We start from the raw sequence: 15,732 nt of genomic DNA, 5'->3' as shown, positions 1-15,732 counted from the left end.
TTTATCTATATAATGAGTAAGTGAGAAAGTTTCCACTCTGAATGCATTCAGAGTGTAAGAGGAGTTTCTAGCTTTTCACATAGTGTTGGAAGCATTTGGCTATCTTCACATACTAGTTACAAAAACTATAACTAAATTAACTTGATGTCTAAGGAAAATTATGATGTAGCATGGGACCCATGAAAACCCATACAATTGTGAGTAAAACTTTACGGGTTTTGGTCAATAAATCTCCCCTTGATTTTCAGCACCTGGTTTTCCACTGGCCTTGATGAAATATGAGGCCCAAGTGAACATAAAATCCAAGGTGCCTATTCCAAACTTAATCTGACCCACCTAGCCTTTGAATTAGGTACGTTTAATTACAAGGCCAATTAAAAATGTGCAAAAGAGATCCGGTTCAAACATATCCTGAAGGCATATTCATTCTGACTAAGCAGATTCTTTATCTTCCTACTGCTGTGACCTCTACATATTTGCAGTAATAGGAGCTATTTTTAACTAATTGACTAAAGGTTAGAAAAAAAGTGTGGTAAACAAAGAATTTAGTTCCATCAGCCAGAGTAGCCTGTTACAAATTTATGTCCCAGTGCATTAGAATCTCTGAGGAGCACAAACATGCCAAAATGCATCCAATATATTTATCTTTAAGCAGTACATCTTATACTCAGAATAGGAACTAACATGATAGAAGAAACAAGTAAATTTATAGAAATGACTGAAGTCTTGTCCTATTATAGGGTTGAGTTTAAAGTTTGGGGACATATCAGAATAAGATTTTTGTGCCTCAAACCTTCTGTACTGAAGACAGAAAATTTATTCTCTGAATGTTAGATTTTAGCTTAGTTTTAGCTCATCTTGTCTAGTGGGCTCCTGAGCAAAGTGCCATGAGGGTAATAATGAATATTAAATACTATGCATGGATTTAAGTCCATTTTCACAAGACTTAATTTCATTGCTAATGACTTCACTCCCCAGAAGAAGGACCATACATTAGTTTCTATATTTTATTGTACCTTAAAAAGGCCAGCTGTTTACCTAGTAGCAAGTTGACAATATTGCACTGTGCCATTGTGAAAGGCAGTAATATTTGCTCTCACTAAAATAGACATTTATTCTTTTTTATTATTATTCATTTAATCATGACAGAAAGAGAGAGAGAGAGAGAGAGAGAGAGGCAGAGACACAGGCAGAGGGAGAATCAGGCCCCATGCAGGGAGCCCAACGTGGGACTTGATCCTAGGTCTCCAGGATCAGGCCCTGGGCCGAAGGTGGCGCTAAACCACTGAGCCACCCGGGCTGCCCAACATTTATTCTTAACTAAGGTATACTTACCATGTGTGCCTTAATTTACCATGTGTAAACATAATAAATACCACTAATACTAAATGTATCCTAGAATCCTATGCAAACTTTCCCTGATCAAAGATCTCTAAAGAGGTCAATTAAAGACTCCATTCCTTTGACATCTTGGTGGTAATATGTTGTGAAGTTGAAATACAAACCCAGATATATGCATGTGCCCTGAATCAACAAACCACACAAGCTATTTTTCTTCTATTAACAGAATATTTAGGTTCAGGAACATAAAGAAGGGAAATCTTTTAAGATAGTGATCTAATGGTTGACTTACAAAAAAGTTCTTTTGTTCCTCAATACTCTAGGGATCTGACAGTTTAGATATTTTAAGTTTAAACAATGGTTATTCTTTTATTAAACACATGCATTCAAGGAGAAAAATATTGTCAAGAACAGAGGTGTGTGAAAAGGTTTGATCAGTTTAAACATTTGGAAATAGTTCATTATTGACAAATGATAATTCATTAGTTTAATTCAAAATATATATTGAGTAGATACTCAACGATAGACACTCTTAGATGTTTAAATGCTTTATAGGTACTCACTGGACAAGACATTTAGTGATCCATTTCTTTTTTTTTTTTTTTAATTTTTTTATTTATTTATTTATGATAGGCACACAGTGAGAGAGAGAGAGTCAGAGACACAGGCAGAGGGAGAAGCAGGCTCCATGCACCGGAAGCCCGACGTGGGATTCGATCCCGGGTCTCCAGGATCGTGCCCTGGGCCAAAGGCAGGCGCCAAACCGCTGCGCCATCCAGGGATCCCTAGTGATCCATTTCTATTGGTATAAAACAATCATAAGTTTTGGGGTGGTTTATCATGGAGCATTAGATAAATGATAAACATTATACAATTTAATGAAAGTCGCCATCATTCATCAAGACCCATACATTTTAAGAATAAACTAAATAGGCAAATTGAATATGGCTGAAGGAGAAATGCCTATATTTGCATATTTCAAGTCCTTCATGGTGGCATTATTCTCTAGAGTCCCCCTGTAGAGATAGTATTGCTTTTAACTTACCACTTTTGAAGATAGAGGCAGTCTTCTAGGGTTCCATTTGGCCTTTCCTACAGTATAAGTCATCATTCCATGTATCATGAAAACCAATGTGGATTTTCTGCCAGTTGGGTCTATTGAAACTATACATTCTGAAACTGGGGATATAATCACAGAGAGATTTAGGGAAGACCTGGACCAAATATAAAATTAACCCTAATCAAAGCTCTATTGATTACCTGTTTTTTTATGAACTTCTTCTCTGACTGGTAGAATATAATAGCATTGTCCTCCAGATATTAGTTTCAGTTTAACACTAAGACTTTATGAAAAGTCTGTTTATTTCCCCTTTGCCAATGTACCGTACACTCCCACCCCTTTTTACTGTGATAAGGACATGTGACATGAGATCTATCACAACACAAAAAAATTCAATGAATAATTCAGTATCATTAACTAGTGGGCACAATGCTGTACAGCAATTTTCTAGAACTTACCTTGCATAACTGAAATTTTATACTTTTTGAATAGTAGGTCTCTATTTTTTACTTCCTCTCAGTTCATAGCAACTCTTATTCTCTCTTCTATGACTTTATTTTAGATACCTCATATAAATGAATCATGCAGTATTTCTTTCTTTGACTAGCTAATTTCATTTAGCATAATGTCTTTGGGGTTCATCCATGTTGTCACCTTCAACCAGATTCTCTAAGATTTACTAAAGGGAAAATTACAGGGTGACATTGGTTACGTAGCAGGATACTCCTGCAAGGGAAAATGACTTCAAATTTATTTAAAGGTTTTTTGACTCTGTAAACTGGCTCAAGTCTGGGAATTAAGAGCTTTAGTTGCAGCTATTATAGTGATTCCAGTCACATTCTGTTCAATAGGTATAGATGTTTCCTGTGTATGCAAAACAAATATGACCTTTGCAGGCTGCCTGTCTCTAGCTTTTGTTGGGAGCTTGATCACCCAGGCACATCAAAAGGCTAACGGCAAAGGGAATACCTTTGAGGTCCCTCCAGAGAACACCGGTAGAAAGAGCAAGTCTTATCTTATAGATCCATTATAAACTTCTGATCTCTCTTTCTGTCTGTCTCTCTCTCTCTCTCTCCTTTTTGTACAGAATACCCAAAAAAAAAAAAATTCTGGAGTTTCAAGTTTATTTTGTTAAATGCCTTTGTGCTTATGGTTAAATCAACTGATCAAGATGCTAGTCATTCCCAGAAAATTGAGTTTACAGATGGGAACCAGAATTTCTCCTGATTCACAAATTGAACATTCAAGCTGGTCCAACACTACATATCTTAGATCCTGATGCATATCTTTTAAGACCTATTCCTATATCTTTTCCATAGGCTTTGTATTAAAAATTTAATTTCAATCTTATATCTTTTCTAAAATAATTGTTGTGATTTTATGAATTTATATAAATAAGTAAAAATAAATCCCATAGAAGTAGGAAGTGGCTTTAAGCAAGGTGGTCTTAATCTTCTCAAACAACAATATGGCAACTATTATCTGCAGCCGTGAATGTCATTAGGAGTGGTGCCATGAAACTGAGCTCACTGAACTAAATGGAGATGATAATATCCATGGTAGCTTGGCTACCTGGCATAAATTAAATGTCATTTATAAAATTAGCTGTTTCCATAATGGGCAGGTGAGTCAAAGAATTAATCAGACTTACTTGGCTCATAGAATTCACATGATCTTGCTATGTCTCCAAGTTTATAGACACCCCAAATTTCTGCTGCTTGTCATATTTTGGGTGGATGCTGGTTACTGTATTTTCTTGTTGAGTGACTGGATTTGTTTCTTAAGGAGTTTTGGGTTTGTTTTGGCTGGCTGGTAAGTCATTTGTGAATCAGTGAAACACTAGATTTTCCATGGAACATAAACTATAACCTTTTACTTCAGGGATAGTTCAGTCTTATTACAAGGAAGTGAGACTTCTGTATCACTGACCCCTAATGATTCAGGTGATCATTGAAGATGACAGTTGACCCTTGAACAATGTGAGGGTTAGAAGTGCCAACCCCCCACACAGTTGAAAATCCACATAAAACTTATGCTTCCCCAAAACTTAACTACTTACAGCCCACTATTGACTGGAAGCCTTATCAATATCATAAGCTGTTGATTAACACGTTTGGTATGTTATACGTATTATATAATCTATCCTTACAATAAAGTCTGCTAGAAAAAAAGAAAATGTTATTAAAATCATATGGAAGAGAAAAATACATTTACAGTCCTATACTGTAAAAATATCCGTATATACCTGGACCCATGTAGTGCAAACCTGTGTTGTTCAAGGCTCAACTGTATTTCTTTTGCTTGTACATAGCTCAAATATCTTAGTGTTCTATGGGGTTGATGGATGTTCTCAAGTTTACAATTTTCTACTTTTTTCCCCCTGGCCTTTTAGAATAACTCTCCACACTTGCATAATTTCATACTCCGCAAATATCAATTGGGACACTATCCATATTTCTGATTTATTTTTCTTTATGGTTCTCTCCTTTCTAGAACTTAGCTCTCTAAATTTCAGCCATCTTAGTCTCACCAGATTTCCAATCTCTACAGTCTCTTCTCAGTAGGGCTCTTAGATTCTGTTTTATTTGCCATACCTGATTCTATGATTTAAAAGAAGCATATAGGCAGAAAATCAATATCAAGAATATTTCATTTATTTTCTTCATATCTTTAATCAAAATCTTGCACTTCTTAGTGATTAATTCCTGAAACATGTGTTTAATCTCTTGCCAAGTTATTTTGTTCGGTTTTTGGCTTTCACTTTAGTTATTTTTAGGGCATAAGTTGTAGTTTTATCCTTATTAATTTGTCATGAGTAGAGTGGATAAATTTAATTTAAAAATGTAGACAAATGAAATGAGAATAAAAGGAGTCTTCACAGTTTCTTATACTTTGTAAATAAAAGTGAAATACAGTCAACATAAATATTAGTAATTTTCCTGAAAGTTAGCATGGTAGAATTTTGTCAGTTGGTAAACTACAAAAGTAAATAAGTAACACCTGATACATATTAACTTTCTATTGTTTTTGTTGAAACTAATAATAAACCTATGAGAAATATTTTTTTGAGTGAAATACTACCAAGTTATGTAATTTTCATGTGAGGATACTGTATGATTTTTGTTAGGCATTGTTGTATTTTAATAATGTCAAGAAAAAATGAGTATAAAATTGATAAAAATAATCATTCTTTTCAACATTTCCATGTTTATTCATGGGTTTTATGCCAAAGACAAATAGGGAAATGTGTATGTGTGTGGTTTTGTGCATGTATGTGTGTGTAAATATATATATGTAAATATATGCATGTATATTATAAATATATGTGTATAAATGTCAGAATAACCTGGAACAAGACATAGATAAGCAAACTATTTACATTATTCCTAGCTGTTAAATGTTAGTTTCCTCTTAATAAACATATTTAAGGTTTTTACTTAATCCCTCAAATTACTTCAAGTGTATAATTCATTTGATCTGATGGTTTTTGTGAACATGGTTTTAATATTTAAACTAATACATTTCTTCTTTCCTGGATTGAAAATATCATTTATTTCTTAAATTTATTTAACACAGTTATTTTATGTATCATGCTGATAAAAGTAAGAAAAGCTCAGTTTGAAGGAATTATGCTATTTTACATGAATGTTTTTAAGAAGCTGGTAGTAAAAAAAGTTACTAAGCCTTTTGAGCTATATTGCCCAGGGCCGATTGATTCGTATAATTTTAAAGGGCATAATTAGATATTACAAGTACTCCTTTTAAGGAAAAGAGAGCCTAGCTTATATCTCTTAGGTATTGTGTGTGCCTACCAGCCATTTATTGTTCTAAACTTATTTATTTGTGTATTGAAATTTATAAAATCCTCACCTGACATAGATTTATGGTAATTTTCATATCATTGGCAAACAAGTGTGGGTTAAATCTTTGAGAAGAAATATTCAGAGGATCTAGAAGTATATACTCCCTTAGGACTTCAAAAGGAAGAGAAAGATAGTCAACAGTGAAGAAGCATTTATTTTACCAATAGGGCATCTTTGTTATATATTGAATTTATTCTAAATCTAGAGAGTCCTAATTTTTAAGCCCAAACTTAAAAGAGTGATTAGAATGTATGTAACAAATCTTATTTAGCTCTGAAATAATTCAAAATTAATGAAAATAAGAAAATCATGAAAACTGTATTTTCCTACCAATGTAAACACGTTGCATAAGAAATTATTCAAAGATGCAGTGAATCATTGAATAATTTCTTATGCAACGTGTTTACATTGGTAGGAAATTAGATGGGCACTGGGGGGCACTTGACAGGTTGAGCACCGGTGATATGCTCTATGTTGGCAAATTGAACTCTAATAAAAAAATAATTAAAAAGAAGAAAGAAATTATTCAATGATTGACATCCCAAAATTTTCAATAACTATGTTAAATATTTCTTCATTATAGAGTTCAATGTTACATTATTTAAATATTTGTTATGATTAATTCAATATCACATTGTCTTAAATTTAGTAAATATTATGTGGATTTATATTTAGCTATGCTCTTGATTATCTGTCTCCCTCTCTGTTTGAGAAACAGCATATTACTATGTTTACATTTAATGAACATTTTTTCTAGTCTTTATTTTTTTTTAAGATTTTTATTTATTTATTCATGAGAGACATAGAGAGAGAGAGGCAGAGACACAGGCAGAGGGAGAAGCAGGCTCCATTCAGGGACCCCAACATGGGACTCGATCCTGGGTCTCCAGGATCACACCCTGGACTGAAGACAGCACTAAACCACTGAGCCACTCAGGCTGCTCTTTTCTAATCTTTATTCATGGCTTCATGTCCTTCAATTTCCCAGATTTTTCTTTAGAAACAATTTAGGCATTTAATTATTTCTGTATGTAGTCTGGAACTTCTCATCACATAGTTTTTAACATTCCTGTTGCCTTGGGCATAAACTAAATGGCACATCTTCTGATTTTTGGCTACCCATTCCAGTGCTTCACAAGGATATTAGAAAGCATAGAATATTTCTCTTTTATCCTTACAAATTTTAGGTGAATTCTGTCTGTGTAAATATAACAGTAATGATGATGATGATTTTGACCGTGACGGTTTTGACAGTGATGACAGCACTATTCTATGTGTATGCTCTTTCAGTTTACTACTTTTTAAGTTAAACTCTTCATGTTTTATATTAACTTAATTTTTTCTAAAAGACTATGAAGTTGACAAGATTATTGTCCTCATTTAAGAAACATGAAAATCAAGACCCATATGAACCTCAATTATGGGATTTTTTTAATGGATAAAGAATCAGAAACAGGTTTCTGACACCAATGCCAATCCTCTTAACAAACACAATCTATTTTCTCTCAATTTATTTGCACTTTGAATCATTTTCAGATAGAGCCAATGTGTATATGAAAGATAATGATACATAGGTAAAACCAATGAGGCTTGTTTTCTCTAGGTGGCTTATATGCTGAGAAGAAAAAATTGTAACCAGAAATAATTTTTTCCTCAAATCTCTACAAAAGGAGCATTTCATTAATCAGAACACAATTTAATGAGAAATTAATGAGCATATATGTTTATAAAATTATTAAACTAGCATTCATATTGAAAAAAATTATTAAATAATAGAAGAAAATTCAATTAACATTAAGAAATAGATGCATATGTGAGAGTCTTATTATAAAAGACATAAAGGAAAAAGGAATTGCCAAATTCTGATTATAAGTAATCAGATATAAGTTTAGGTTTACATTTTCCCTAAAGCCTTGTGGTGTTTATGGCATGATTTTTGGATACCAAATTGATTTTTATCAACACATATGTCATGTTATAGCAAAACTGACTGCGATTGTTATGAATTTGTTGAAATGACGTGAGGAAGGAAGGGAAGGAGGAGAGGATGGAGCAGAGGGGAAGAGAGGAGAGGGAAGGAGTGGAGAGAAATATTGAAGCTTCTAGGCAATCAACGTGGGAGGAAACCCATTGTGTATTAGTGTTTATGAAAGAAGGCAAGAATAAGTTAAATACTCATGGATATTTTATGTAGGTGGAGAGTAATGTGGAGAGTGTTTGTGGTAGGGTCAACATCATGATTGATATGTGGGAGAAGAAACGAGTTCCATAGAAATAGGAGCCCCCTAATTGGTCTACCTTTAATCCCAGAATATTGGATTTATCTAAGAGCAATTATTAAACTGAGCAGATTGTCAATGTAGCTCTTGGTCTTACTAGTGAATATAAGCTTTTTGAAGAAGTAACACATTTACTTGAATCTATCTTTACTGTGTAACTGGTTAGTGCCTCTGTAAATAAGGGTCTGAGATATAAGATATCAGTAGATTTATATTGAGCAAATGAATGGAATAGTCAGAGAGGAATGCAGTGTTAATAGCTGTAAAATGCAACTTGACTTCCAGTTTTTTAATTCATTAATGTAACATTAAATGTTTAGTTCAATCAATCCTTAACAAGTGACTAACTGACATGTATTGAGACTCTGATATCCCAAGCACCAGACTACTGGGTGAGGTTAAAAGAGAGGTAAAACAAGATTTCTCCTACAGAAGGAGAAAGACAAAACAAAACAAAACAAAACAAAACAAAAAACATGCAACTAGAAAAGCTCAATAAAGCTGCATATGAACTACAAATGCTTTAGGTTCCTACCACATTGGGCCCCTCTTATTGTGTTGAGTTGTGTCTCTTGAAAATTCATATGCTGAGGTCCTAATCCCTGGTATCTCAGAATGTGACCTTATTTGAAGATAGGGTCTTTATACGCTTAAATTAAAATGAAATCATTAGGATGAGCCCTAATCCAATATGACTTATGTCCCTGAAAGAAGAGAAAATTAGGACACAGATACATACAGATGAAAGGATAACGTGAAGATGCATAGGAAGAAGACAGCCATTTACAAATCAAGGACAGAGATGTAGAACAGATTCTTCCCTCAGGTCCCTCAGGAGAAAAATAAAAACTAATTAGGACAACACCTTGCTTTTGAACTCCCAATTGCCAGATTGTGAGAAAATAAATTTCTGTTGTTTAAGCCACATAGTCTATAGTACTTTGTTACAACAGCCCTAACAAACTGATACAGGTACTCTAACACATATTATTGGTCCAAGTTATTTTCCCGCCCTCCTGAGCTCTTCACAATTTCACAGGAGGCTGAGAATCTACTAACTTTATTTCCTAGGCTCCTTTACCAGATGATTTCTATTTGGTTGTCATAATTGGGAATCCCTAATGGGATATTAGAAGGGAATATAAAAGAGAAAATGTATTTCTTCTTCTGACTGTGGTAGAAGAACCAATAACAGATTTGGGGACCTCCAAGAAATTGCTAGTTCCAATACCATTGGCAGCAGTAGCAAGGAACTCTCCAGGTGCATAGCTGCAAATGTAGAGTTGTGGGCTCTAGGTAAGATGTCTTCCATGTTTCTGTAGAATCTCTTTTCTTTTTTTTTTTATCTTTTGATTTTCAACTTTAGGTCTTACAGATAAATTTGTGACAAAGTATTTTTATGCTAGAAATGTCCAGAAGTTGTTTTTGTTCTTTTGTCTGCACTGACGCAAGATAGGCTACAGAAGTGAGTAGCACAAAGACAAATTAAGATACTTTCCAGAGGGAACCAAGACCATGGGTGAGGATATGTGAAAGACTATCATTGGTTGTGGCTGCAGTACATAATATAATAAAATTCCAGTAGTAAACTTTTTTTTTTTTTTATGTGTTTGGAGGAGCAGAGGTAAAAGAGGTATAAGCTAGACCAAAAAAGTGCAGCATAAGTAGGTTAAGGAGGTTGGATTTCTTTATAAATAATTTGTTTTCATATTTGTCAACTCTTTTGATATTATAAAATCTTTGTGAGGAAGGCCAGATAGCTGTTATTATCTTCACATTACAGATAAGAAAACAACAGGTCAGTTGAAGTTAGTTATATTGCTAATTCAGCAGTTGACCGTTCCTATAGTCTTATTTTTCACAATTAAAAACAATTAACAATTTGCATTTTTTAAAGATTTTTATTTATTTATTCATAAGAGACAGAGAGAGAGAGAGAAAGACAGAGAGAGGCAGAAGGAGAAGCAGGCTCCATGCAGGGAGCCCAACGTGGGACTCAATCCTGGGTCTCCAGGATCACACTCTGGGCTGAAGGCAGTGCTAAACCCCTGAGCCATCCAGGCTGCCCAACAATTTGCATTTTGAAGAGCCATGACTTTTTGTCTTATATTGATTTAGTTTAATCCTCTGTAGAATCACCAATCATGTTTTAGTCCTGTTGTTTTTTTCTCAAATTATGCTTTAAGAAGACATTACAATTTATTTTCGCATTCATTTGGGTAAAGATTTCAAAGAATGATTTTAATATTTTACCCATTCATATGTAACAAGGTATATATTAACATGAGCTAAACTATCAGCACATTTTTTCTCAAATGCAGCACTCTTTTTTGATAGCATAATATCCACATGTAAATCAAATGATATACAATCAGAACAAAGAAGCTCAAAATGAAGTTGAAGCATGTTAATCTCAAATCTCAATCAGTATTTTTTTTCTTCAAATTTTATTTAAAAAACTTGACACAAGTTATACATTTATTTGCAAAGTATCTTAAGAGATTGTACAAGGGAAGGACAGAGAGTCTCTTATGCTAATATGAATGTCTGGATATTCATAATGAATGTTCAGTTAATAGCTTCATTATAAATTAATTTATAGTAACATTCAAGAAATGCTATGGAAGCCAAAAGTGGTTCTGTTTACAAAGTTCAATCTACTGTAAGACAGAGTTTTACAAAGACCATTCTTGAAAATCAGAGCACATAAAATATAGACCTGGAGAGAAGTCAATCTCAAAAGTATTTCAGGGTATTATAAGTATAAAAGTAAGAATAAGAATAATTTAATTACATTTTTATAATTGTGTGGATACCTGCCCATATAGTCTCTCACATTTGATCTCCTTTTTATAAATAATTCGTGTACATGAAAACATATTTCTTGGGAAGAAAAATCAATAGAAAAAGTAATGATTATATTAGAATATGTTAATATTTTAAAACATTTAAAGAGCTATTTAATTTCCTAATAAAATGAGGCATTGTAAAATGACATTAACCATAGCAATAAGTATCCTTAGGCCAACTAATATGTACACTTAAGTTTTCATTTCTCCATACTGAGTAGGGGAAGAAATTTGAGAATGTCAGTAGATGATGACCTTGGTCTCTACTGGAAGAAATTATTGAACTTATATTCTGGTAAACCACTTACTATATGTGGATAAATTTGAGTGAGACATTTAAACTCTGTAAACTGAACTCTTTATTTATAAAAATAGGATATAATAGAACTCCATAAACATTTACAATAGTTAAATGTGCTCCTATGTTAACATATTTAGATTTAGATTTAGAAAGTACCCAATAAATATTATTTATTTAATAATAGCTTATTTCCAAAGTGCTTTTATATGTGTTTATAAAGGGAATTATATATGGTAAAAATTGCTTAAAGGACAAGTAATAGTGAGCTGATAATGAGCATAAAATGTCAATTGCTAATTCTCATTATGTTTGTTTTGTCTCTAAAGTCAGCCTTAGAAACTTAGAATCCTTAGTCTACCCATAACTTTGCACTACCAATTCAAGTGCATTTTAACTTATCACAGTTTAGAATTATTAGTAAGCATTTCAGAACAATCTCAGAGGAAAAGACTATGTATAAATTAAAGAGTGATTGGGATAAATGAAATTTAACTTCTGTTATTTTGTTTCCCAAAATACTAATTTTATTTTTCACTCTATTTGTGTTATATAACAACAAAATAAGTTCAATTAGGTATCAAGTAAATCTGATAGCATATTAAAGTGTGATAGGTTTATGAACAAACATTGAGTGGATATACAGCAGTGTTAGGCCAAGGGAGGGAATGTTGAAATTTTCAATGGAGAAGTCAGGCTAGGTCTGAGTAGGAAGGTAATCAATCTTTGAGTGTATGTTATGAGAATGTGAGCCAAATAAATTTCTGGTGGAGAGTTCTAGCAAAAGTTTTAGAGTTTAGAATACTTTGAAGAAATACCAGCAAGAGTTCATGATTCACTGGGCAAAGGACTATGCAGGAAAAGACAAGAGTTGAGGAAAATTTCAATATATTTCATGTGAGGGATAGAAGAATGGGATTGCCTGAAATGAGAAAGACTGGAGTAGAAAAAAAAGGCATGATAAAGCCACTATATTTTGAAAGTAGAAAACTTGAGCTTTCTATCACATATCAATTGGACAATTGGGCAAAAATATTGAATAGACAGATTTATCTGACTTGTGTTTAAGAGAGGGAATGAGGCTTGAAATACAAATTTTAAAAAGTCAGGATATAGATACTTAAAACCATGAAACTAGATGGAGTCACCAAAAAGTAAATACACACACACTATAATTTCCTAAGGATATACACATACACATACTTACTAGAATGTAATTGATAAATTGATAGGTTTTATACCTGGAAGAAAACTCTTGATAATATAGTGATTTCCATCATGAATCAGAAATGTCATTAAATCACACAAGTTTCTTCTTAGGCAACCCTGTCATGTGGCATATTATTTGGCAAGTGATAGAAACTTGAAAAATAGAGAAAGCCAGCATCTATTTCTGAATCATGGCTTATGACATGAAAGGACAAATTGAGCAAAAGGTCAGTAGAGCAAAGCTGAGCATAAAATCTCTCCAGCTGGGAACACAGACTTGCCATGGATGTCACATTCAGCTACTTGAGTAGCTTCAAAGTGTCACTGTGAGCCATCCTCACCATCAACAGAAAAGACAGCCTCACAAATCAACCAGGCCACTAATACTGAATACTTTCGGAGACACATGAAAGTAGGAAAAGCCAGCAACTGCTTCCTGGCTTATTACATAGAATTTACTTAAGGAAAAAACTGGGAGTATAACATCAAGCAAGAAGATAAAACCTAAGACACATTGAAAATTTGCACCTGCAACACAAATGAGATGATTTTTAAAAAGCAAAAAAAAAAGAGATTTTGAAAACTGAAAAGTTATTTGCTTAGTACAGCAAGCCAATAACCAACGTAGGTATAGGTCTAAAGATTGTCATACACTAGAGGCAGTGGCACGGGCAGCTTTATGGTTTTCAAAAAAGATACTGAGAAAGGAAACACATGCCCATACACCATGGCCCTATTTACTAAGTCCATGACTTTGATAAATATATATCACTGTTAAGAACTATGTTTCTTCACATAAATGATGGTTTCTTTATAATACTACTTACAATGTGTGGTGGACTAGAGTAATGAAATTGCAACTGCTTATTTCTTCTGGAAAAGAAAAACTAGATTTTCTACATGAAATATGACCATTTAAAAAAATGTGCAGTAGTTTGCAAAAAGGAAGGGGAAATTATAGATGCCAGAAGTAAAGAATCCACTGAGAACTAGACATGGAAGTAAATAAGATGATACAGCGGCAGTTCTGTGAATTTATTGCAATAGTAATGGTTAGAGTACAGCACTTACAAGCCTACAAAATTCCTATAGAGTAGGTACCATCAAAGGCCTTTAGTGTCAGTGATAAGGAAACTAACTAAATCTGTCACCAGAGAAAACTAAGGTTGCCTCTCCCACGGCTCTGTGGGTGGGGTAAAAATTCTCACAAGAAATCAAAAGGATAGCCTTGCAACTTTGACATGTTTGAACATAAATTTACACTGTGCTTATAATATGGGGATATTGCAAGCTGAGATGGTAGCAATTAAAAAATGATCCTGGTGTGGTGCAAACCCTGGGTGGTCTAGAAATCAAATGCAAAATTGCTCTGGAGAGATATATTAGTCCATGTAGGATTTATAAATGGGGAGAAATCAAAAGAGGCCAGGTTAAGATGAGCTCAAAAGCTCCAGATCAGAAATTAAAACATTCATGGTAAGTGATAGCAGTCAAATGCTCAAGGAGAACTGGAGCTATTGGGTTTAAAACCTCAAAGTAAACCCCAAGAGCATGGGATCCTAGGATGACAGAAAAATTAGACACACATGCATACATACAGGTAGCCTAAGTGTGTTTTAAAGGGATTAAAGAGGTAACATTTGTCGTATGGATAAATGCAGGAAGTTTGAAAAGACGGAATCTTAATTTAGCAGTGGGGAAAGTTAGGAATGAAGTGAATATGTCCCCATAGAGCTTCCAGAAGCTGTGCTAATTAGTGGCAGTAAATGCTAAAAGGTGAAGGAAGGTGACCTTTAAAACAGGTGGACTGGTTCAAAGTCTAATTGAGAAGAAATTAGACCTAAGTATCTTCTTCCCACTCCACGCAGGCGGGAGATTGTAGCTGCCTTGCTTAAGAGGAGACTGAAGGATTGTACTCTAGAGAGAATAAAACACAATTTCTTTTTGCCTGGGGGGAAAAGTTGAAGGTTGGGAGACCATGCCGTTCACATGAGAATTAAGAGATACTTAAAGATTTTTTTTTTTTCCTGCTATTTGGTATCCTAACTGGGAGGAAGGTATTTATCCTTCAAGCAGGAAATGGGCTTTAACTTCTTCAGAATGCATAGGAAGTACGAATGGAGGAAAAAATATCAGAGATTTCCACAAGAAGTACCAGCAAGATCAATCTACAGTAAAGGACAAAGAGGACCTGTATTCCCACATGGATCTTAGTTGAACATGATTTTCAGTACCCCTATTTTATATATAATAGATCAACCCACCAGGAAAGTAGCTAATAAAACAAACTAAAGCAACTTCTGAGAATCCGTTTACTCATGGGAAAGAAATACTACTTTATGGAGCCTGCTTAAAATTCCATTTCTCTCTCTCCCTCTGCCCCTCCCACCCTCTTAAAAAACAAAACAAAACAAAACAAAAAAAACTACTTTATACCCTTAAAGATATGAGAGAACTATCTACCAAAAATAATTAGATCTTTAAAAAGCCAGATGTAGGGACGCCTGGGTGGCTCAGTGGCTTAACGCCTGCCTTTGGCCCGGGGCCTGATCCTGGAGTCCTGGGATTTGAGTCTCACCTCGGGCTCCCCACATGGAGCCTGCTTCTCCCTCTGCCTGTGTCTCTGCCTCTCTCTCTCTCTCTCTCTCTCAAGAAAAAATAAATAAAATGTTAAAAAAAACCCAGATGTAATATTTATAATAATATAACATACATATATAACATCTTTATATAATATATATATGTGTGTATCTACAATATTGAATAGAAAAGATGAAAGCAGATGGTCCAGTCTTGTTCTTGAGCTCAAGAGAAAGTATTCAGTCTTCTGTCA

The sequence above is a fragment of the Canis aureus genome, chromosome 4 (genome assembly GCF_053574225.1).
Source record: "Canis aureus isolate CA01 chromosome 4, VMU_Caureus_v.1.0, whole genome shotgun sequence".
In the NCBI taxonomy this organism is placed as follows: domain Eukaryota; kingdom Metazoa; phylum Chordata; class Mammalia; order Carnivora; family Canidae; genus Canis; species Canis aureus.
This window is presented reverse-complemented; position numbering follows the sequence as displayed.